We start from the raw sequence: 21,368 nt of genomic DNA on the forward strand, positions 1-21,368 counted from the left end.
AAAGCAGGGCTATTTGGCTGTTCTCTCTCTATGTGAACCACACAAAGTCATGTTTTCTCTCAAGGTGTTGTTTTTTTCACTCTTGCAAGGAAGGGATCAGTCGATATCCTAGCTGCCAGAGAGCAGAAAAAAGGCGCTGATGAGAACTGCAGGCACTTTCTGGCACTTGTACTCCTCTGCAAGTCCTGGACACTTGCCCCATAGACTTCCACCCCAGATGCAAGGGAGGGCCTGCCAATTCTTGCTCCTAAGACAGAGGCATTTGATTCTTGGATTCAAACATGCTCACTCAGCGCTCGATCAGGCTCGATCAAGCGAGATTTATATGAGTGGCTCGCAGGACTGAAACACTCACCTGGGAGCCCCAGGGTGGCTGAATTCCCAGTATAGCCATTTTTGGGCAAGTCACCTCCTTTCCTCCTGCCTCAATCTAGAATTGGCTGCAAATCACAAGATAGAGTTCAATGTCCGTGTGTACTGCCTACTCCCAGCTACCTCTCTGTTTTCCTTATGTAAATTAAAATTCGCAAGGGGGGACCAATGACAATCTGCTCCTCCCACATAACCAGGAAGCCCTGTTGAACATGTCTGCCTGTGTTGTTGCAGGGACAGTGCCTTCTCCGCCCAAAAGGTGGCAGGAGAGCCTCACAACAAAGATGGGATCAACTGCTTAATGAGAAACCAGCACGGCAGTTTGTGTGATGGAGTGCAAATTTAACGGAAGGTGTGCCTGAGGTGTCCCTTCCAGGAATACATGGAATTGTGATTGAGGGCCCAGCCTGATCGTTGGTGGATTTCTCGTCATATGTTACAGGTCCGTGCAAAGATTGTGGTGTGTGGGGAATGCACTGCAAAAAACAGGACGATTTAAGGGTGTAAAAGAAACCTGTCAGAAGTGGGATTTGAACCCACGCCTCCATGAGGAGACCAGAAGTCTCAGTTGCACTGAAGATCAAGCTCTCTTGAGTCTGGCGCCTTAGACCACTCAGCCATCCTGACAGCCCTGGGTGTGCACAGATCTGACTCTTCTGACTGCACCTGCCAATTTTTGCACTTACAACATTCACAGCAATGTCACAAGTGTAAAGACCCCACAATACAACATGGCATGACAAAAAAAAAGCTAGGCACAAGAGCGACCGCTGATGGATGCGGATTACTTTGTTTCGTCTTGCAAAAGTAAAGGAAGTTTCCCACGGCTCGCTGGGTTCAAGGACCGCCTCTTCTTAAGCTTGCATTGAGATAATAAGGTTTTAGAGGGTGCACATAAAAGCAGCTCATGCACAGTGTTTCTGCCCGGTCTCGAACCGGGGACCTTTCGCGTGTTAGGCGAACGTGATGACCACTACACTACAGAAACTCACTTGCTGTCTTCTACTGTTAGAGCAACGTTCCTCTCAAGGATTCTCTCTACTTCTATTCTGCTGTATCAGCAGCCACTCAGAAAGCGAGGAGCAAGTGTGAAAACTGCAGAGATATCAGCCAACATGCTTGCAATTAGACGTATTAAAAATTGACTTATGCAGGCATCAACAGACAAATATCTGATGCCTAAATGCCAGCAAGTACAGCTTGGGAAAGCATCACCTGGGACACACACAGACTAAGCATGAAGGCAGAAAAAGCATGGTGATCCATGTTTCTTATGAGGTTCAAAATATTTTGTGCAACAATGCGGCGAGTGTAATGAGAAATAGTCAGGCATTGTGAGTTTTGAGCAGGATTCGTATGTTTACCTCTGAAAAAGGGCTCGTCCGGGATTTGAACCCGGGACCTCTCGCACCCAAAGCGAGAATCATACCCCTAGACCAACGAGCCTGATTCCCCAGTTTGCATTTTAAGCAATTTCTGATGCGTCTTTCAGAAACAAAGCAGAGCTATTTGGCTGCTCTCTTTCTATGTGAACCACACAAAGTCATGTTTTCTCTCAAGGTGTTGTTTTTTTCACTCTTGCAAGGAAGGGATCAGTCGATATCCTAGCTGCCAGAGAGCAGAAAAAAGGCGCTGATGAGAACTGCAGGCCCTTTCTGGCACTTGTACTCCTCTGCAAGTCCTGGACACTTGCCCCATAGACTTCCACCCCAGATGCAAGGGAGGGCCTGCCAATTCTTGCTCCTAAGACAGAGGCATTTGATTCTTGGATTCAAACACGCTCACTCAGCGCTCGATCAGGCTCGATCAAGCGAGATTTATATGAGTGGCTCGCAGGACTGAAACACTCACCTGGGAGCCCCAGGGTGGCTGAATTCCCAGTATGGCCATTTTTGGGCAAGTCACCTCCTTTCCTCCTGCCTCAATCTAGAATTGGCTGCAAATCACAAGATAGAGTTCAATGTCCGTGTGTACTGCCTACTCCCAGCTACCTCTCTGTCTTCCTTATGTAAATTAAAATTCGCAAGGGGGGACCAATGACAATCTGCTCCTCCCACATAACCAGGAAGCCCTGTTGAACATGTATGCCTGTGTTGTTGCAGGGACAGTGCCTTCTCCGCCCAAAAGGTGGCAGGAGAGCCTCACAACAAAGATGGGATCAACTGCTTAATGAGAAACCAGCACGGCAGTTTGTGTGATGGAGTGCAAATTTAACGGAAGGTGTGCCTGAGGTGTCCCTTCCAAGAATACATGGAATTGTGATTGAGGGCCAAGCCTGATCGTTGGTGGATTTCTCGTCATATGTTACAGGTCCATGCAAAGATTGTGGTGTGTGGGGAATGCACTGCAAAAAACAGGACGATTTAAGGGTGTAAAAGAAACCTGTCAGAAGTGGGATTTGAACCCACGCCTCCATGAGGAGACCAGAAGTCTCAGTTGCACTGAAGATCAAGCTCTCTTGAGTCTGGCGCCTTAGACCACTCGGCCATCCTGACAGCCCTGGGTGTGCACAGATCTGACTCTTCTGACTGCACCTGCCAATGTTTGCACTTACAACGTTCACAGCAATGTCACAAGTGTAAAGACCCCACAATACAACATGGCATGACAAAAAAAAAGCTAGGCACAAGAGCGACCACTGATGGATGCGGATTACTTTGTTTCGTCTTGCAAAAGTAAAGGAAGTTTCCCACGGCTCGCTGGGTTCAAGGACCGCCTCTTCTTAAGCTTGCATTGAGATAATAAGGTTTTAGAGGGTGCACATAAAAGCAGCTCATGCACAGTGTTTCTGCCCGGTCTCGAACCGGGGACCTTTCGCGTGTTAGGCGAACGTGATGATCACTACACTACAGAAACTCACTTGCTGTGTTTTACTGTTAGAGCAAGGTTCCTCTCAAGGATTCTCTCTACTTCTATTCTGCTGTATCAGCAGCCACTCAGAAAGCGAGGAGCAAGTGTGAAAACTGCAGAGATATCAGCCAACATACTTGCAATTAGACGTATTAAAAATTGACTTATGCAGGCATCGACAGACAAATATCTGATGCCTAAATGCCAGCAAGTACAGCTTGGGAAAGCATCACCTGGGACACACACAGACTAAGCATGAAGGCAGAAAAAGCATGGTGATCCATGTTTCTTATGAGGTTCAAAATATTTTGTGCAACAATGCGGCGAGTGTAATGAGAAATAGTCAGGCATTGTGAGTTTTGAGTAGGATTCGTATGTTTACCTCTGAAAAAGGGCTCGTCCGGGATTTGAACCCTGGACCTCTCGCACCCTAAGCGAGAATCATGCCCCTAGACCAACGATCCGAGGCACACAAGAGTTACCTTTCGCACCGGCTCCGGGGGTTATTGGCAGCGAGTTAGTGAATGCTTCACCCAAAGCAAGCAACTGCACATGCTGCTCTCTTCTGGAATATGGTTGCTGTCTTTTCCATGGCCGTCATCGAACAAGAAATGAAAATGCCTCTATCCTTCAGACATTTTGTTTGTTCTAGGTGTATGCTCTCGGTGAGGTCAATAAAACCATTTCTGCTCTCATGCCTTGCTTTCATGAAGTAGGCCCAACCTTCAGTACACAAGGACTTGCAAACGAATAGCGCAAACTATCGTCACTTCTCTTTTTGAGCTGTCACTGATGCCCCTGGAGCACAGTACGTCACGCTGGTGAGGGATAGACAGCTTCCATTATCTCAGCTTTCCTATAAATTGAGAGAGTAAATACAAACTGTGTGAAAAACAGAAAGCTGCTCTTTCTGCCCGGTCTCGAACCAGGGACCTTTCGAGTGTAAAGCGAACGTGATAACCACTACACTACAGAAACAGACACGCTTGCAGGAATCTTCTTGACATGTAGTGGGCTGGAATGCACAGACCAAGAGCCAATGTCCATGAAGCTCAAAGTTGGACCCTCCTTACCCGATCTCTTTCTTTGGAAGAAAGGAACGAGGACCAATTTTATTCCAAAAGGCGATTTTAAAACCATACCTGAAACCACACTAGAAAAACACTTTGCATTTAATTTTCCTACACTGATGGTCCACCCCAGAAAAGCAGTTGCAAAGAAGTCCGGCACTGAAATTCTATACGCCAAAAGTGGGAAATAGCGTAGAGGGAAAGGAACTTTCTCACCATACACGGCGTCTTATAGCATTGAAAAGAAGAAATGGCCCTATATAATAAGCAGCCTAAAAATAATTCCACAGCATGGGCTCGTCCGGGATTTGAACCCGGGACCTCTCGCACCCGAAGCGAGAATCATACCCCTAGACCAACGAGCCTGATTCCCCAGTCGGCATTTTAAGCAATTTCTGATGCGTCTTTCAGAAACAAAGCAGGGCTATTTGGCTGTTCTCTCTCTATGTGAACCACACAAAGTCATGTTTTCTCTCAAGGTGTTGTTTTTTTCACTCTTGCAAGGAAGGGATCAGTCGATATCCTAGCTGCCAGAGAGCAGAAAAAAGGCGCTGATGAGAACTGCAGGCACTTTCTGGCACTTGTACTCCTCTGCAAGTCCTGGACACTTGCCCCATAGACTTCCACCCCAGATGCAAGGGAGGGCCTGCCAATTCTTGCTCCTAAGACAGAGGCATTTGATTCTTGGATTCAAACATGCTCACTCAGCGCTCGATCAGGCTCGATCAAGCGAGATTTATATGAGTGGCTCGCAGGACTGAAACACTCACCTGGGAGCCCCAGGGTGGCTGAATTCCCAGTATAGCCATTTTTGGGCAAGTCACCTCCTTTCCTCCTGCCTCAATCTAGAATTGGCTGCAAATCACAAGATAGAGTTCAATGTCCGTGTGTACTGCCTACTCCCAGCTACCTCTCTGTTTTCCTTATGTAAATTAAAATTCGCAAGGGGGGACCAATGACAATCTGCTCCTCCCACATAACCAGGAAGCCCTGTTGAACATGTCTGCCTGTGTTGTTGCAGGGACAGTGCCTTCTCCGCCCAAAAGGTGGCAGGAGAGCCTCACAACAAAGATGGGATCAACTGCTTAATGAGAAACCAGCACGGCAGTTTGTGTGATGGAGTGCAAATTTAACGGAAGGTGTGCCTGAGGTGTCCCTTCCAGGAATACATGGAATTGTGATTGAGGGCCCAGCCTGATCGTTGGTGGATTTCACGTCATATGTTACAGGTCCGTGCAAAGATTGTGGTGTGTGGGGAATGCACTGCAAAAAACAGGACGATTTAAGGGTGTAAAAGAAACCTGTCAGAAGTGGGATTTGAACCCATGCCTCCATGAGGAGACCAGAAGTCTCAGTTGCACTGAAGATCAAGCTCTCTTGAGTCTGGCGCCTTAGACCACTCGGCCATCCTGACAGCCCTGGGTGGGCTCAGATCTGACTCTTCTGACTGCACCTGCCAATGTTTGCACTTACAACGTTCACAGCAATGTCACAAGTGTAAAGACCCCACAATACAACATGGCATGACAAAAAAAAATCTAGGCACAAGAGCGACCACTGATGGATGCGGATTACTTTGTTTCGTCTTGCAAAAGTAAAGGAAGTTTTCCATGGCTCGCTGGGTTCAAGGACCGCCTCTTCTTAAGCTTGCATTGAGATAATAAGGTTTTAGAGGGTGCACATAAAAGCAGCTCATGCACAGTGTTTCTGCCCGGACTCGAACCGCGGACCTTTCGCGTGTTAGGCAAACGTGATGACCACTACACTACAGAAACTCACTTGCTGTGTTTTACTGTTAGAGCAAGGTTCCTCTCAAGGATTCTCTCTACTTATATTCTGCTGTATCAGCAGCCACTCAGAAAGCGAGGAGCAAGTGTGAAAACTGCAGAGATATCAGCCAACATACTTGCAATTAGACGTATTAAAAATTGACTTATGCAGGCATCGACAGACAAATATCTGATGCCTAAATGCCAGCAAGTACAGCTTGGGAAAGCATCACCTGGGACACACACAGACTAAGCATGAAGGCAGAAAAAGCATGGTGATCCATGTTTCTTATGAGGTTCAAAATATTTTGTGCAACAATGCGGCGAGTGTAATGAGAAATAGTCAGGCATTGTGAGTTTTGAGTAGGATTCGTATGTTTACCTCTGAAAAAGGGCTCGTCCGGGATTTGAACCCTGGACCTCTCGCACCCTAAGCGAGAATCATACCCCTAGACCAACGATCCGAGGCACACAAGAGTTACCTTTTGCACCGGCTCCGGGGGTTATTGGCAGCGAGTTAGTGAATGCTTCACCCAAAGCAAGCAACTGCACATGCTGCTCTCTTCTGCAATATGGTTGCTGTCTTTTCCATGGCCGTCATCGAACAAGAAATGAAAATGCCTCTATCCTTCAGACATTTTGTTTGTTCTAGGTGTATGCTCTCGGTGAGGTCAATAAAACCATTTCTGCTCTCATGCCTTGCTTTCATGAAGTAGGCCCAACCTTCAGTACACAAGGACGTGCAAACGAATAGCGCAAACTATCGTCACTTCTCTTTTTGAGCTGTCACTGATGCCCCTGGAGCACAGTACGTCACGCTGGTGAGGGATAGACAGCTTCCATTATCTCAGCTTTCCTATAAATTGAGAGAGTAAATGCAAACTGTGTGAAAAACAGAAAGCTGCTCTTTCTGCCCGGTCTCGAACCAGGGACCTTTTGAGTGTAAAGCGAACGTGATAACCACTACACTACAGAAACAGACACGCTTGCAGGAATCTTCTTGACATGTAGTGGGCTGGAATGCACAGACCAAGAGCCAATGTCCATGAAGCTCAAAGTTGGACCCTCCTTACCCGATCTCTTTCTTTGGAAGAAAGGAACGAGGACCACTTTTATTCCAAAAGGCGATTTTAAAACCATACCTGAAACCACACTAGAAAAACACTTTGCATTTAATTTTCCTACACTGATGGTCCACCCCAGAAAAGCAGTTGCAAAGAAGTCCGGCACTGAAATTCTATACGCCAAAAGTGGGAAATAGCGTAGAGGGAAAGGAACTTTCTCACCATACACGGCGTCTTATAGCATTGAAAAGAAGAAATGGCCCTATATAATAAGCAGCCTAAATATAATTCCACAGCATGGGCTCGTCCGGGATTTGAACCCGGGACCTCTCGCACCCGAAGCGAGAATCATACCCCTAGACCAACGAGCCTGATTCCCCAGTCGGCATTTTAAGCAATTTCTGATGCGTCTTTCAGAAACAAAGCAGGGCTATTTGGCTGCTCTCTCTCTATGTGAACCACACAAAGTCATGTTTTCTCTCAAGGTGTTGTTTTTTTCACTCTTGCAAGGAAGGGATCAGTCGATATCCTAGCTGCCAGAGAGCAGAAAAAAGGCACTGATGAGAACTGCAGGCACTTTCTGGCACTTGTACTCCTCTGCAAGTCCTGGACACTTGCCCCATAGACTTCCACCCCAGATGCAAGGGAGGGCCTGCCAATTCTTGCTCCTAAGACAGAGGCATTTGATTCTTGGATTCAAACACGCTCACTCAGCGCTCGATCAGGCTCGATCAAGCGAGATTTATATGAGTGGCTCGCAGGACTGAAACACTCACCTGGGAGCCCCAGGGTGGCTGAATTCCCAGTATGGCCATTTTTGGGCAAGTCACCTCCTTTCCTCCTGCCTCAATCTAGAATTGGCTGCAAATCACAAGATAGAGTTCAATGTCCGTGTGTACTGCCTACTCCCAGCTACCTCTCTATTTTCCTTATGTAAATTAAAATTCGCAAAGGGGGACCAATGACAATCTGCTCCTCCCACATAACCAGGAAGCCCTGTTGAACATGTCTGCCTGTGTTGTTGCAGGGACAGTGCCTTCTCCGCCCAAAAGGTGGCAGGAGAGCCTCACAACAAAGATGGGATCAACTGCTTGATGAGAAACCAGCACGGCAGTTTGTGTGATGGAGTGCAAATTTAACGGAAGGTGTGCCTGAGGTGTCCCTTCCAGGAATACATGGAATTGTGATTGAGGGCCCAGCCTGATCGTTGGTGGATTTCTCGTCATATGTTACAGGTCCGTGCAAAGATTGTGGTGTGTGGGGAATGCACTGCAAAAAACAGGACGATTTAAGGGTGTAAAAGAAACCTGTCAGAAGTGGGATTTGAACCCACGCCTCCATGAGGAGACCAGAAGTCTCAGTTGCACTGAAGATCAAGCTCTCTTGAGTCTGGCGCCTTAGACCACTCGGCCATCCTGACAGCCCTGGGTGTGCACAGATCTGACTCTTCTGACTGCACCTGCCAATGTTTGCACTTACAACGTTCACAGCAATGTCACAAGTGTAAAGACCCCACAATACAACATGGCATGACAAAAAAAAAGCTAGGCACAAGAGCGACCACTGATGGATGCGGATTACTTTGTTTCTTCTTGCAAAAGTAAAGGAAGTTTCCCACGGCTCGCTGGGTTCAAGGACCGCCTCTTCTTAAGCTTGCATTGAGATAATAAGGTTTTAGAGGGTGCACATAAAAGCAGCTCATGCACAGTGTTTCTGCCCGGTCTCAAACCGGGGACCTTTCGCGTGTTAGGCGAACGTGATGACCACTACACTACAGAAACTCACTTGCTGTCTTATACTGTTAGAGCAAGGTTCCTCTCAAGGATTCTCTCATTACTTCTATTCTGCTGTATCAGCAGCCACTCAGAAAGCGAGGAGCAAGTGTGAAAACTGCAGAGATATCAGCCAACATACTTGCAATTAGACGTATTAAAAATTGACTTATGCAGGCATCGACAGACAAATATCTGATGCCTAAATGCCAGCAAGTACAGCTTGGGAAAGCATCACCTGGGACACACACAGACTAAGCATGAAGGCAGAAAAAGCATGGTGATCCATGTTTCTTATGAGGTTCAAAATATTTTGTGCAACAATGCGGCGAGTGTAATGAGAAATAGTCAGGCATTGTGAGTTTTGAGTAGGATTCGTATGTTTACCTCTGAAAAAGGGCTCGTCCGGGATTTGAACCCTGGACCTCTCGCACCCTAAGCGAGAATCATACCCCTAGACCAACGATCCGAGGCACACAAGAGTTACCTTTCGCACCGGCTCCGGGGGTTATTGGCAGCGAGTTAGTGAATGCTTCACCCAAAGCAAGCAACTGCACATGCTGCTCTCTTCTGCAATATGGTTGCTGTCTTTTCCATGGCCGTCATCGAACAAGAAATGAAAATGCCTCTATCCTTCAGACATTTTGTTTGTTCTAGGTGTATGCTCTCGGTGAGGTCAATAAAACCATTTCTGCTCTCATGCCTTGCTTTCATGAAGTAGGCCCAACCTTCAGTACACAAGGACGTGCAAACGAATAGCGCAAACTATCGTCACTTCTCTTTTTGAGCTGTCACTGATGCCCCTGGAGCACAGTACGTCACGCTGGTGAGGGATAGACAGCTTCCATTATCTCAGCTTTCCTATAAATTGAGAGAGTAAATGCAAACTGTGTGAAAAACAGAAAGCTGCTCTTTCTACCCGGTCTCGAACCAGGGACCTTTCGCGTGTAAAGCTAACGTGATAACCACTACACTACAGAAACAGACACGCTTGCAGGAATCTTCTTGACATGTAGTGGGCTGGAATGCACAGACCAAGAGCCAATGTCCATGAGGCTCAAAGTTGGACCCTCCTTACCCGATCTCTTTCTTTGGAAGAAAGGAACGAGGACCACTTTTATTCCAAAAGGCGATTTTAAAACCATACCTGAAACCACACTAGAAAAACACTTTGCATTTAATTTTCCTACACTGATGGTCCACCCCAGAAAAGCAGTTGCAAAGAAGTCCGGCACTGAAATTCTATACGCCAAAAGTGGGAAATAGCGTAGAGGGAAAGGAACTTTCTCACCATACACGGCGTCTTATAGCATTGAAAAGAAGAAATGGCCCTATATAATAAGCAGCCTAAAAATAATTCCACAGCATGGGCTCGTCCGGGATTTGAACCCGGGACCTCTCGCACCCGAAGCGAGAATCATACCCCTAGACCAACGAGCCTGATTCCCCAGTCGGCATTTTAAGCAATTTCTGATGCGTCTTTCAGAAACAAAGCAGGGCTATTTGGCTGCTCTCTCTCTATGTGAACCACACAAAGTCATGTTTTCTCTCAAGGTGTTGTTTTTTTCACTCTTGCAAGGAAGGGATCAGTCGATATCCTAGCTGCCAGAGAGCAGAAAAAAGGCGCTGATGAGAACTGCAGGCACTTTCTGGCACTTGTACTCCTCTGCAAGTCCTGGACACTTGCCCCATAGACTTCCACCCCAGATGCAAGGGAGGGCCTGCCAATTCTTGCTCCTAAGACAGAGGCATTTGATTCTTGGATTCAAACACGCTCACTCAGCGCTCGATCAGGCTCGATCAAGCGAGATTTATATGAGTGGCTCGCAGGACTGAAACACTCACCTGGGAGCCCCAGGGTGGCTGAATTCCCAGTATGGCCATTTTTGGGCAAGTCACCTCCTTTCCTCCTGCCTCAATCTAGAATTGGCTGCAAATCACAAGATAGAGTTCAATGTCCGTGTGTACTGCCTACTCCCAGCTACCCCTCTGTCTTCCTTATGTAAATTAAAATTCGCAAAGGGGGACCAATGACAATCTGCTCCTCCCACATAACCAGGAAGCCCTGTTGAACATGTCTGCCTGTGTTGTTGCAGGGACAGTGCCTTCTCCGCCCAAAAGGTGGCAGGAGAGCCTCACAACAAAGATGGGATCAACTGCTTAATGAGAAACCAGCACGGCAGTTTGTGTGATGGAGTGCAAATTTAACGGAAGGTGTGCCTGAGGTGTCCCTTCCAGGAATACATGGAATTGTGATTGAGGGCCCAGCCTGATCGTTGGTGGATTTCTCGTCATATGTTACAGGTCCGTGCAAAGATTGTGGTGTGTGGGGAATGCACTGCAAAAAACAGGACGATTTAAGGGTGTAAAAGAAACCTGTCAGAAGTGGGATTTGAACCCACGTCTCCATGAGGAGACCAGAAGTCTCAGTTGCACTGAAGATCAAGCTCTCTTGAGTCTGGCGCCTTAGACCACTCGGCCATCCTGACAGCCCTGGGTGTGCACAGATCTGACTCTTCTGACTGCACCTGCCAATGTTTGCACTTACAACGTTCACAGCAATGTCACAAGTGTAAAGACCCCACAATACAACATGGCATGACAAAAAAAAAGCTAGGCACAAGAGCGACCACTGATGGATGCGGATTACTTTGTTTCGTCTTGCAAAAGTAAAGGAAGTTTCCCACGGCTCGCTGGGTTCAAGGACCGCCTCTTCTTAAGCTTGCATTGAGATAATAAGGTTTTAGAGGGTGCACATAAAAGCAGCTCATGCACAGTGTTTCTGCCCGGTCTCGAACCGGGGACATTTCGCGTGTTAGGCGAACGTGATGACCACTACACTACAGAAACTCACTTGCTGTCTTTTACTGTTAGAGCAAGGTTCCTCTCAAGGATTCTCTCTACTTCTATTCTGCTGTATCAGCAGCCACTCAGAAAGCGAGGAGCAAGTGTGAAAACTGCAGAGATATCAGCCAACATACTTGCAATTAGACGTATTAAAAATTGACTTATGCAGGCATCGACAGACAAATATCTGATGCCTAAATGCCAGCAAGTACAGCTTGGGAAAGCATCACCTGGGACACACACAGACTAAGCATGAAGGCAGAAAAAGCATGGTGATCCATGTTTCTTATGAGGTTCAAAATATTTTGTGCAACAATGCGGCGAGTGTAATGAGAAATAGTCAGGCATTGTGAGTTTTGAGTAGGATTCGTATGTTTACCTCTGAAAAAGGGCTCGTCCGGGATTTGAACCCTGGACCTCTCGCACCCTAAGCGAGAATCATACCCCTAGACCAACGATCCGAGGCACACAAGAGTTACCTTTCGCACCGGCTCCGGGGGTTATTGGCAGCGAGTTAGTGAATGCTTCACCCAAAGCAAGCAATTGCACATGCTGCTCTCTTCTGCAATATGGTTGCTGTCTTTTCCATGGCCGTCATCGAACAAGAAATGAAAATGCCTCTATCCTTCAGACATTTTGTTTGTTCTAGGTGTATGCTCTCGGTGAGGTCAATAAAACCATTTCTGCTCTCATGCCTTGCTTTCATGAAGTAGGCCCAACCTTCAGTACACAAGGACGTGCAAACGAATAGCGCAAACTATCGTCACTTCTCTTTTTGAGCTGTCACTGATGCCCCTGGAGCACAGTACGTCACGCTGGTGAGGGATAGACAGCTTCCATTATCTCAGCTTTCCTATAAATTGAGAGAGTAAATGCAAACTGTGTGAAAAACAGAAAGCTGCTCTTTCTGCCCTGACTCGAACCAGGGACCTTTCGAGTGTAAAGCGAACGTGATAACCACTACACTACAGAAATAGACACGCTTGCAGGAATCTACTTGACATGTAGTGGGCTGGAATGCACAGACCAAGAGCCAATGTCCATGAAGCTCAAAGTTGGACCTTCCTTACCCGATCTCTTTCTTTGGAAGAAAGGAACGAGGACCACTTTTATTCCAAAAGGCGATTTTAAAACCATACCTGAAACCACACTAGAAAAACACTTTGCATTTAATTTTCCTACACTGATGGTCCACCCCAGAAAAGCAGTTGCAAAGAAGTCCGGCACTGAAATTCTATACGCCAAAAGTGGGAAATAGAGTAGAGGGAAAGGAACTTTCTCACCATACACGGCGTCTTATAGCATTGAAAAGAAGAAATGGCCCTATATAATAAGCAGCCTAAAAATAATTCCACAGCATGGGCTCGTCCGGGATTTGAACCCGGGTCCTCTCGCACCCGAAGCGAGAATCATACCCCTAGACCAACGAGCCTGATTCCCCAGTCGCCATTTTAAGCAATTTCTGATGCGTCTTTCAGAAACAAAGCAGGGCTATTTGGCTGCTCTCTCTCTATGTGAACCACACAAAGTCATGTTTTCTCTCAAGGTGTTGTTTTTTTCACTCTTGCAAGGAAGGGATCAGTCGATATCCTAGCTGCCAGAGAGCAGAAAAAAGGCGCTGATGAGAACTGCAGGCACTTTCTGGCACTTGTACTCCTCTGCAAGTCCTGGACACTTGCCCCATAGACTTCCACCCCAGATGCAAGGGAGGGCCTGCCAATTCTTGCTCCTAAGACAGAGGCATTTGATTCTTGAATTCAAACATGCTCACTCAGCGCTTGATCAGGCTCGATCAAGCGAGATTTATATGAGTGGCTCGCAGGACTGAAACACTCACCTGGGAGCCCCAGGGTGGCTGAATTCCCAGTATGGCCATTTTTGGGCAAGTCACCTCCTTTCCTCCTGCCTCAATCTAGAATTGGCTGCAAATCACAAGATAGAGTTCAATGTCCGTGTGTACTGCCTACTCCCAGCTACCTCTCTGTTTTCCTTATGTAAATTAAAATTCGCAAGGGGGGACCAATGACAATCTGCTCCTCCCACATAACCAGGAAGCCCTGTTGAACATGTCTGCCTGTGTTGTTGCAGGGACAGTGCCTTCTCCGCCCAAAAGGTGGCAGGAGAGCCTCACAACAAAGATGGGATCAACTGCTTAATGAGAAACCAGCACGGCAGTTTGTGTGATGGAGTGCAAATTTAACGGAAGGTGTGCCTGAGGTGTCCCTTCCAGGAATACATGGAATTGTGATTGAGGGCCCAGCCTGATCGTTGGTGGATTTCTCGTCATATGTTACAGGTCCGTGCAAAGATTGTGGTGTGTGGGGAATGCACTGCAAAAAACAGGACGATTTAAGGGTGTAAAAGAAACATGTCAGAAGTGGGATTTGAACCCACGCCTCCATGAGGAGACCAGAAGTCTCAGTTGCACTGAAGATCAAGCTCTCTTGAGTCTGGCGCCTTAGACCACTCGGCCATCCTGACAGCCCTGGGTGTGCACAGATCTGACTCTTCTGACTGCACCTGCCAATGTTTGCACTTACAACGTTCACAGCAATGTCACAAGTGTAAAGACCCCACAATACAACATGGCATGACAAAAAAAAAGCTAGGCACAAGAGCGACCACTGATGGATGCGGATTACTTTGTTTCGTCTTGCAAAAGTAAAGGAAGTTTCGCACGGCTCGCTGGGTTCAAGGACCGCCTCTTCTTAAGCTTGCATTGAGATAATAAGGTTTTAGAGGGTGCACATAAAAGCAGCTCATGCACAGTGTTTCTGTCCGGTCTCGAACCGGGGACCTTTCGCGTGTTTGGCGAACGTGATGACCACTACACTACAGAAACTCACTTGCTGTGTTTTACTGTTAGAGCAAGGTTCCTCTCAAGGATTCTCTCTACTTCTATTCTGCTGTATCAGCAGCCACTCAGAAAGCGAGGAGCAAGTGTGAAAACTGCAGAGATATCAGCCAACATGCTTGCAATTAGACGTATTAAAAATTGACTTATGCAGGCATCGACAGACAAATATCTGATGCCTAAATGCCAGCAAGTACAGCTTGGGAAAGCATCACCTGGGACACACACAGACTAAGCATGAAGGCAGAAAAAGCATGGTGATCCATGTTTCTTATGAGGTTCAAAATATTTTGTGCAACAATGCGGCGAGTGTAATGAGAAATAGTCAGGCATTGTGAGTTTTGAGTAGGATTCGTATGTTTACCTCTGAAAAAAGTCTCGTCCGGGATTTGAACCCTGGACCTTTCGCACCCTAAGCGAGAATCATACCCCTAGACCAACGATCCGAGGCACACAAGAGTTACCTTTCGCACCGGCTCCGGGGGTTATTGGCAGCGAGTTAGTGAATGCTTCACCCAAAGCAAGCAATTGCACATGCTGCTCTCTTCTGCAATATGGTTGCTGCATTTTCCATGGCCGTCATCGAACAAGAAATGAAAATGCCTCTATCCTTCAGACATTTTGTTTGTTCTAGGTGTATGCTCTCGGTGAGGTCAATAAAACCATTTCTGCTCTCATGCCTTGCTTTCATGAAGTAGGCCCAACCTTCAGTACACAAGGACGTGCAAACGAATAGCGCAAACTATCGTCACTTCTCTATTTGAGCTGTCACTGATGCCCCTGGAGCACAGTACGTCACGCTGGTGAGGGATAGACAGCTTCCATTATCTCAGCTTTCCTATAAATTGAGAGAGTAAATGCAAACTGTGTGAAAAACAGAAAGCTGCTCTTTCTGCCCTGACTCGAACCAGGGACCTTTCGAGTGTAAAGCGAACGTGATAACCACTACACTACAGAAATAGACACGCTTGCAGGAATCTACTTGACATGTAGTGGGCTGGAATGCACAGACCAAGAGCCAATGTCCATGAAGCTCAAAGTTGGACCCTCCTTACCCGATCTCTTTCTTTGGAAGAAAGGAACGAGGACCACTTTTATTCCAAAAGGCGATTTTAAAACCATACCTGAAACCACACTAGAAAAACACTTTGCATTTAATTTTCCTACACTGATGGTCCACCCCAGAAAAGCAGTTGCAAAGAAGTCCGGCACTGAAATTCTATACGCCAAAAGTGGGAAATAGAGTAGAGGGAAAGGAACTTTCTCACCATACACGGCGTCTTATAGCATTGAAAAGAAGAAATGGCCCTATATAATAAGCAGCCTAAAAATAATTCCACAGCATGGGCTCGTCCGGGATTTGAACCCGGGACCTCTCGCACCCGAAGCGAGAATCATACCCCTAGACCAACGAGCCTGATTCCCCAGTCGGCATTTTAAGCAATTTCTGATGCGTCTTTCAGAAACAAAGCAGGGCTATTTGGCTGCTCTCTCTCTATGTGAACCACACAAAGTCAAGTTTTCTCTCAAGGTGTTGTTTTTTTCACTCTTGCAAGGAAGGGATCAGTCGATATCCTAGCTGCCAGAGAGCAGAAAAAAGGCGCTGATGAGAACTGCAGGCACTTTCTGGCACTTGTACTCCTCTGCAAGTCCTGGACACTTGCCCCATAGACTTCCACCCCAGATGCAAGGGAGGGCCTGCCAATTCTTGCTCCTAAGACAGAGGCATTTGATTCTTGGATTCAAACATGCTCACTCAGCGCTTGATCAGGCTCGATCAAGCGAGATTTATATGAGTGGCTCGCAGGACTGAAACACTCACCTGGGAGCCCCAGGGTGGCTGAATTCCCAGTATGGCCATTTTTGGGCAAGTCACCTCCTTTCCTCCTGCCTCAATCTAGAATTGGCTGCAAATCACAAGATAGAGTTCAATGTCCGTGTGTACTGCCTACTCCCAGCTACCTCTCTGTTTTCCTTATGTAAATTAAAATTCGCAAGGGGGGACCAATGACAATCTGCTCCTCCCACATAACCAGGAAGCCCTGTTGAACATGTCTGCCTGTGTTGTTGCAGGGACAGTGCCTTCTCCGCCCAAAAGGTGGCAGGAGAGCCTCACAACAAAGATGGGATCAACTGCTTAATGAGAAACCAGCACGGCAGTTTGTGTGATGGAGTGCAAATTTAACGGAAGGTGTGCCTGAGGTGTCCCTTCCAGGAATACATGGAATTGTGATTGAGGGCCCAGCCTGATCGTTGGTGGATTTCTCGTCATATGTTACAGGTCCGTGCAAAGATTGTGGTGTGTGGGGAATGCACTGCAAAAAACAGGACGATTTAAGGGTGTAAAAGAAACCTGTCAGAAGTGGGATTTGAACCCACGCCTCCATGAGGAGACCAGAAGTCTCAGTTGCACTGAAGATCAAGCTCTCTTGAGTCTGGCGCCTTAGACCACTCGGCCATCCTGACAGCCCTGGGTGTGCACAGATCTGACTCTTCTGACTGCACCTGCCAATGTGTGCACTTACAACGTTCACAGCAATGTCACAAGTGTAAAGACCCCACAATACAACATGGCATGACAAAAAAAAAGCTAGGCACAAGAGCGACCACTGATGGATGCGGATTACTTTGTTTCGTCTTGCAAAAGTAAAGGAAGTTTCCCACGGCTCGCTGTGTTCAAGGACCGCCTCTTCTTAAGCTTGCATTGAGATAATAAGGTTTTAGAGGGTGCACATAAAAGCAGCTCATGCACAGTGTTTCTGCCCGGTCTCGAACCGGGGACCTTTCGCGTGTTAGGCAAACGTGATGACCACTACACTACAGAAACTCACTTGCGGTCTTTTACTGTTAGAGCAAGGTTCCTCTCAAGGATTCTCTCTACTTCTATTCTGCTGTATCAGCAGCCACTCAGAAAGCGAGGAGCAAGTGTGAAAACTGCAGAGATATCAGCCAACATGCTTGCAATTAGACGTATTGAAAATTGACTTATGCAGGCATCGACAGACAAATATCTGATGCCTAAATGCCAGCAAGTACAGCTTGGGAAAGCATCACCTGGGACACACACAGACTAAGCATGAAGGCAGAAAAAGCATGGTGATCCATGTTTCTTATGAGGTTCAAAATATTTTGTGCAACAATGCGGCGAGTGTAATGAGAAATAGTCAGGCATTGTGAGTTTTGAGTAGGATTCGTATGTTTACCTCTGAAAAAGGGCTCCTCCGGGATTTGAACCCTGGACCTCTCGCACCCTAAGCGAGAATCATACCCCTAGACCAACGATCCGAGGCACACAAGAGTTACCTTTCGCACCGGCTCCGGGGGTTATTGGCAGCGAGTTAGTGAATGCTTCACCCAAAGCAAGCAACTGCACATGCTGCTCTCTTCTGCAATATGGTTGCTGTCTTTTCCATGGCCGTCATCGAACAAGAAATGAAAATGCCTCTATCCTTCAGACATTTTGTTTGTTCTAGGTGTATGCTCTCGGTGAGGTCAATAAAACCATTTCTGCTCTCATGCCTTGCTTTCATGAAGTAGGCCCAACCTTCAGTACACAAGGACGTGCAAACGAATAGCGCAAACTATCGTCACTTCTCTTTTTGAGCTGTCACTGATGCCCCTGGAGCACAGTACGTCACGCTGGTGAGGGATAGACAGCTTCCATTATCTCAGCTTTCCTATAAATTGAGAGAGTAAATGCAAACTGTGTGAAAAACAGAAAGCTGCTCTTTCTGCCCGGTCTCGAACCAGGGACCTTTCGAGTGTAAAGCGAACGTGATAACCACTTCACTACAGAAACAGACACGCTTGCAGGAATCTTCTTGACATGTAGTGGGCTGGAATGCACAGACCAAGAGCCAATGTCCATGAAGCTCAAAGTTGGACCCTCCTTACCCGATCTCTTTCTTTGGAAGAAAGGAACGAGGACCACTTTTATTCCAAAAGGCGATTTTAAAACCATACCTGAAACCACACTAGAAAAACACTTTGCATTTAATTTTCCTACACTGATGGTCCACCCCAGAAAAGCAGTTGCAAAGAAGTCCGCCACTGAAATTCTATACGCCAAAAGTGGGAAATAGCGTAGAGGGAAAGGAACTTTCTCACCATACACGGCGTCTTATAGCATTGAAAAGAAGAAATGGCCCTATATAATAAGCAGCCTAAAAATAATTCCACAGCATGGGCTCGTCCGGGATTTGAACCCGGGACCTCTCACACCCAAAGCGAGAATCATACCCCTAGACCAACGAGCCTGATTCCCCAGTCGGCATTTTAAGCAATTTCTGATGCGTCTTTCAGAAACAAAGCAGGGCTATTTGGCTGCTCTCTCTCTATGTGAACCACACAAAGTCATGTTTTCTCTCAAGGTGTTGTTTTTTTCACTCTTGCAAGGAAGGGATCAGTCGATATCCTAGCTGCCAGAGAGCAGAAAAAAGGCGCTGATGAGAACTGCAGGCACTTTCTGGCACTTGTACTCCTCTGCAAGTCCTGGACACTTGCCCCATAGACTTCCACCCCAGATGCAAGGGAGGGCCTGCCAATTCTTGCTCCTAAGACAGAGGCATTTGATTCTTGGATTCAAACACGCTCACTCAGCGCTCGATCAGGCTCGATCAAGCGAGATTTATATGAGTGGCTCGCAGGACTGAAACACTCACCTGGGAGCCCCAGGGTGGCTGAATTCCCAGTATGGCCATTTTTGGGCAAGTCACCTCCTTTCCTCCTGCCTCAATCTAGAATTGGCTGCAAATCACAAGATAGAGTTCAATGTCCGTGTGTACTGCCTACTCCCAGCTACCTCTCTGTTTTCCTTATGTAAATTAAAATTCGCAAGGGGGGACCAATGACAATCTGCTCCTCCCACATAACCAGGAAGCCCTGTTGAACATGTCTGCCTGTGTTGTTGCAGGGACAGTGCCTTCTCCGCCCAAAAGGTGGCAGGAGAGCCTCACAACAAAGATGGGATCAACTGCTTAGTGAGAAACCAGCACGGCAGTTTGTGTGATGGAGTGCAAATTTAACGGAAGGTGTGCCTGAGGTGTCCCTTCCAGGAATACATGGAATTGTGATTGAGGGCCCAGCCTGATCGTTGGTGGATTTCTCATCATATGTTACAGGTCCGTGCAAAGATTGTGGTGTGTGGGGAATGCACTGCAAAAAACAGGACGATTTAAGGGTGTAAAAGAAACCTGTCAGAAGTGGGATTTGAACCCACGCCTCCATGAGGAGACCAGAAGTCTCAGTTGCACTGAAGATCAAGCTCTCTTGAGTCTGGCGCCTTAGACCACTCGGCCATCCTGACAGCCCTGGGTGTGCACAGATCTGACTCTTCTGACTGCACCTGCCAATGTTTGCACTTACAACGTTCACAGCAATGTCACAAGTGTAAAGACCCCACAATACAACATGGCATGACAAAAAAAAAGCTAGGCACAAGAGCGACCACTGATGGATGCGGATTACTTTGTTTCGTCTTGCAAAAGTAAAGGAAGTTTCCCACGGCTCGCTGGGTTCAAGGACCGCCTCTTCTTAAGCTTGCATTGAGATATTAAGGTTTTAGAGGGTGCACATAAAAGCAGCTCATGCACAGTGTTTCTGCCCGGTCTCGAACCGGGGACCTTTCGCGTGTTAGGCGAACGTGATGACCACTACACTACAGAAACTCACTTGTCGTCTTTTACTGTTAGAGCAAGGTTCCTCTCAAGGATTCTCTCTACTTCTATTCTGCTGTATCAGCAGCCACTCAGAAAGCGAGGAGCAAGTGTGAAAACTGCAGAGATATCAGCCAACATGCTTGCAATTAGACGTATTAAAAATTGACTTATGCAGGCATCGACAGACAAATATCTGATGCCTAAATGCCAGCAAGTACAGCTTGGGAAAGCATCACCTGGGACACACACAGACTAAGCATGAAGGCAGAAAAAGCATGGTGATCCATGTTTCTTATGAGGTTCAAAATATTTTGTGCAACAATGCGGCGAGTGTAATGAGAAATAGTCAGGCATTGTGAGTTTTGAGTAGGATTCGTATGTTTACCTCTGAAAAAGGGCTCGTCCGGGATTTGAACCCGGGACCTCTCGCACCCGAAGCGAGAATCATACCCCTAGACCAACGAGCCTGATTCCCCAGTTGGCATTTTAAGCAATTTCTGATGCGTCTTTCAGAAACAAAGCAGGGCTATTTGGCTGCTCTCTCTCTATGTGAACCACACAAAGTCATGTTTTCTCTCAAGGTGTTGTTTTTTTCACTCTTGCAAGGAAGGGATCAGTCGATATCCTAGCTGCCAGAGAGCAGAAAAAAGGCGCTGATGAGAACTGCAGGCACTTTCTGGCACTTGTACTCCTCTGCAAGTCCTGGACACTTGCCCCATAGACTTCTACCCCAGATGCAAGGGAGGGCCTGCCAATTCTTGCTCCTAAGACAGAGGCATTTGATTCTTGGATTCAAACACGCTCACTCAGCGCTCGATCAGGCTCGATCAAGTGAGATTTATATGAGTGGCTCGCAGGACTGAAACACTCACCTGGGAGCCCCAGGGTGGCTGAATTCCCAGTATGGCCATTTTTGGGCAAGTCACCTCCTTTCCTCCTGCCTCAATCTAGAATTGGCTGCAAATCACAAGATAGAGTTCAATGTCCGTGTGTACTGCCTACTCCCAGCTACCTCTCTGTCTTCCTTATGTAAATTAAAATTCGCAAGGGGGGACCAATGACAATCTGCTCCTCCCACATAACCAGGAAGCCCTGTTGAACATGTCTGCCTGT

The 21,368-nt window shown here is 47.0% G+C and overlaps 11 non-coding genes across 11 annotated transcripts; all 11 read right to left on the reverse strand.

Annotated features, from left to right (window-relative positions):
- Positions 1-1,287: 1,287 nt before the first annotated feature.
- Positions 1,288-1,360, reverse strand: TRNAV-AAC (transfer RNA valine (anticodon AAC)). The gene has a single exon. It is a non-coding gene; the product is annotated as a tRNA-Val (tRNA).
- Positions 1,361-4,585: 3,225 nt separating this feature from the next.
- TRNAP-CGG (transfer RNA proline (anticodon CGG)) lies at positions 4,586-4,657 on the reverse strand. The gene has a single exon. It is a non-coding gene; the product is annotated as a tRNA-Pro (tRNA).
- Positions 4,658-7,424: 2,767 nt separating this feature from the next.
- On the reverse strand, positions 7,425-7,496 carry TRNAP-CGG (transfer RNA proline (anticodon CGG)). The gene has a single exon. It is a non-coding gene; the product is annotated as a tRNA-Pro (tRNA).
- Positions 7,497-8,833: 1,337 nt separating this feature from the next.
- TRNAV-AAC (transfer RNA valine (anticodon AAC)) lies at positions 8,834-8,906 on the reverse strand. The gene has a single exon. It is a non-coding gene; the product is annotated as a tRNA-Val (tRNA).
- Positions 8,907-10,265: 1,359 nt separating this feature from the next.
- On the reverse strand, positions 10,266-10,337 carry TRNAP-CGG (transfer RNA proline (anticodon CGG)). The gene has a single exon. It is a non-coding gene; the product is annotated as a tRNA-Pro (tRNA).
- Positions 10,338-11,674: 1,337 nt separating this feature from the next.
- Positions 11,675-11,747, reverse strand: TRNAV-AAC (transfer RNA valine (anticodon AAC)). The gene has a single exon. It is a non-coding gene; the product is annotated as a tRNA-Val (tRNA).
- Positions 11,748-13,104: 1,357 nt separating this feature from the next.
- TRNAP-CGG (transfer RNA proline (anticodon CGG)) lies at positions 13,105-13,176 on the reverse strand. The gene has a single exon. It is a non-coding gene; the product is annotated as a tRNA-Pro (tRNA).
- Positions 13,177-15,943: 2,767 nt separating this feature from the next.
- Positions 15,944-16,015, reverse strand: TRNAP-CGG (transfer RNA proline (anticodon CGG)). Its single transcript has one exon. It is a non-coding gene; the product is annotated as a tRNA-Pro (tRNA).
- Positions 16,016-17,352: 1,337 nt separating this feature from the next.
- TRNAV-AAC (transfer RNA valine (anticodon AAC)) lies at positions 17,353-17,425 on the reverse strand. Its single transcript has one exon. It is a non-coding gene; the product is annotated as a tRNA-Val (tRNA).
- Positions 17,426-20,191: 2,766 nt separating this feature from the next.
- Positions 20,192-20,264, reverse strand: TRNAV-AAC (transfer RNA valine (anticodon AAC)). Its single transcript has one exon. It is a non-coding gene; the product is annotated as a tRNA-Val (tRNA).
- Positions 20,265-20,650: 386 nt separating this feature from the next.
- Positions 20,651-20,722, reverse strand: TRNAP-CGG (transfer RNA proline (anticodon CGG)). The gene has a single exon. It is a non-coding gene; the product is annotated as a tRNA-Pro (tRNA).
- Positions 20,723-21,368: the final 646 nt, after the last annotated feature.

This window comes from Triturus cristatus, chromosome 10 (genome assembly GCF_964204655.1).
Source record: "Triturus cristatus chromosome 10, aTriCri1.1, whole genome shotgun sequence".
In the NCBI taxonomy this organism is placed as follows: domain Eukaryota; kingdom Metazoa; phylum Chordata; class Amphibia; order Caudata; family Salamandridae; genus Triturus; species Triturus cristatus.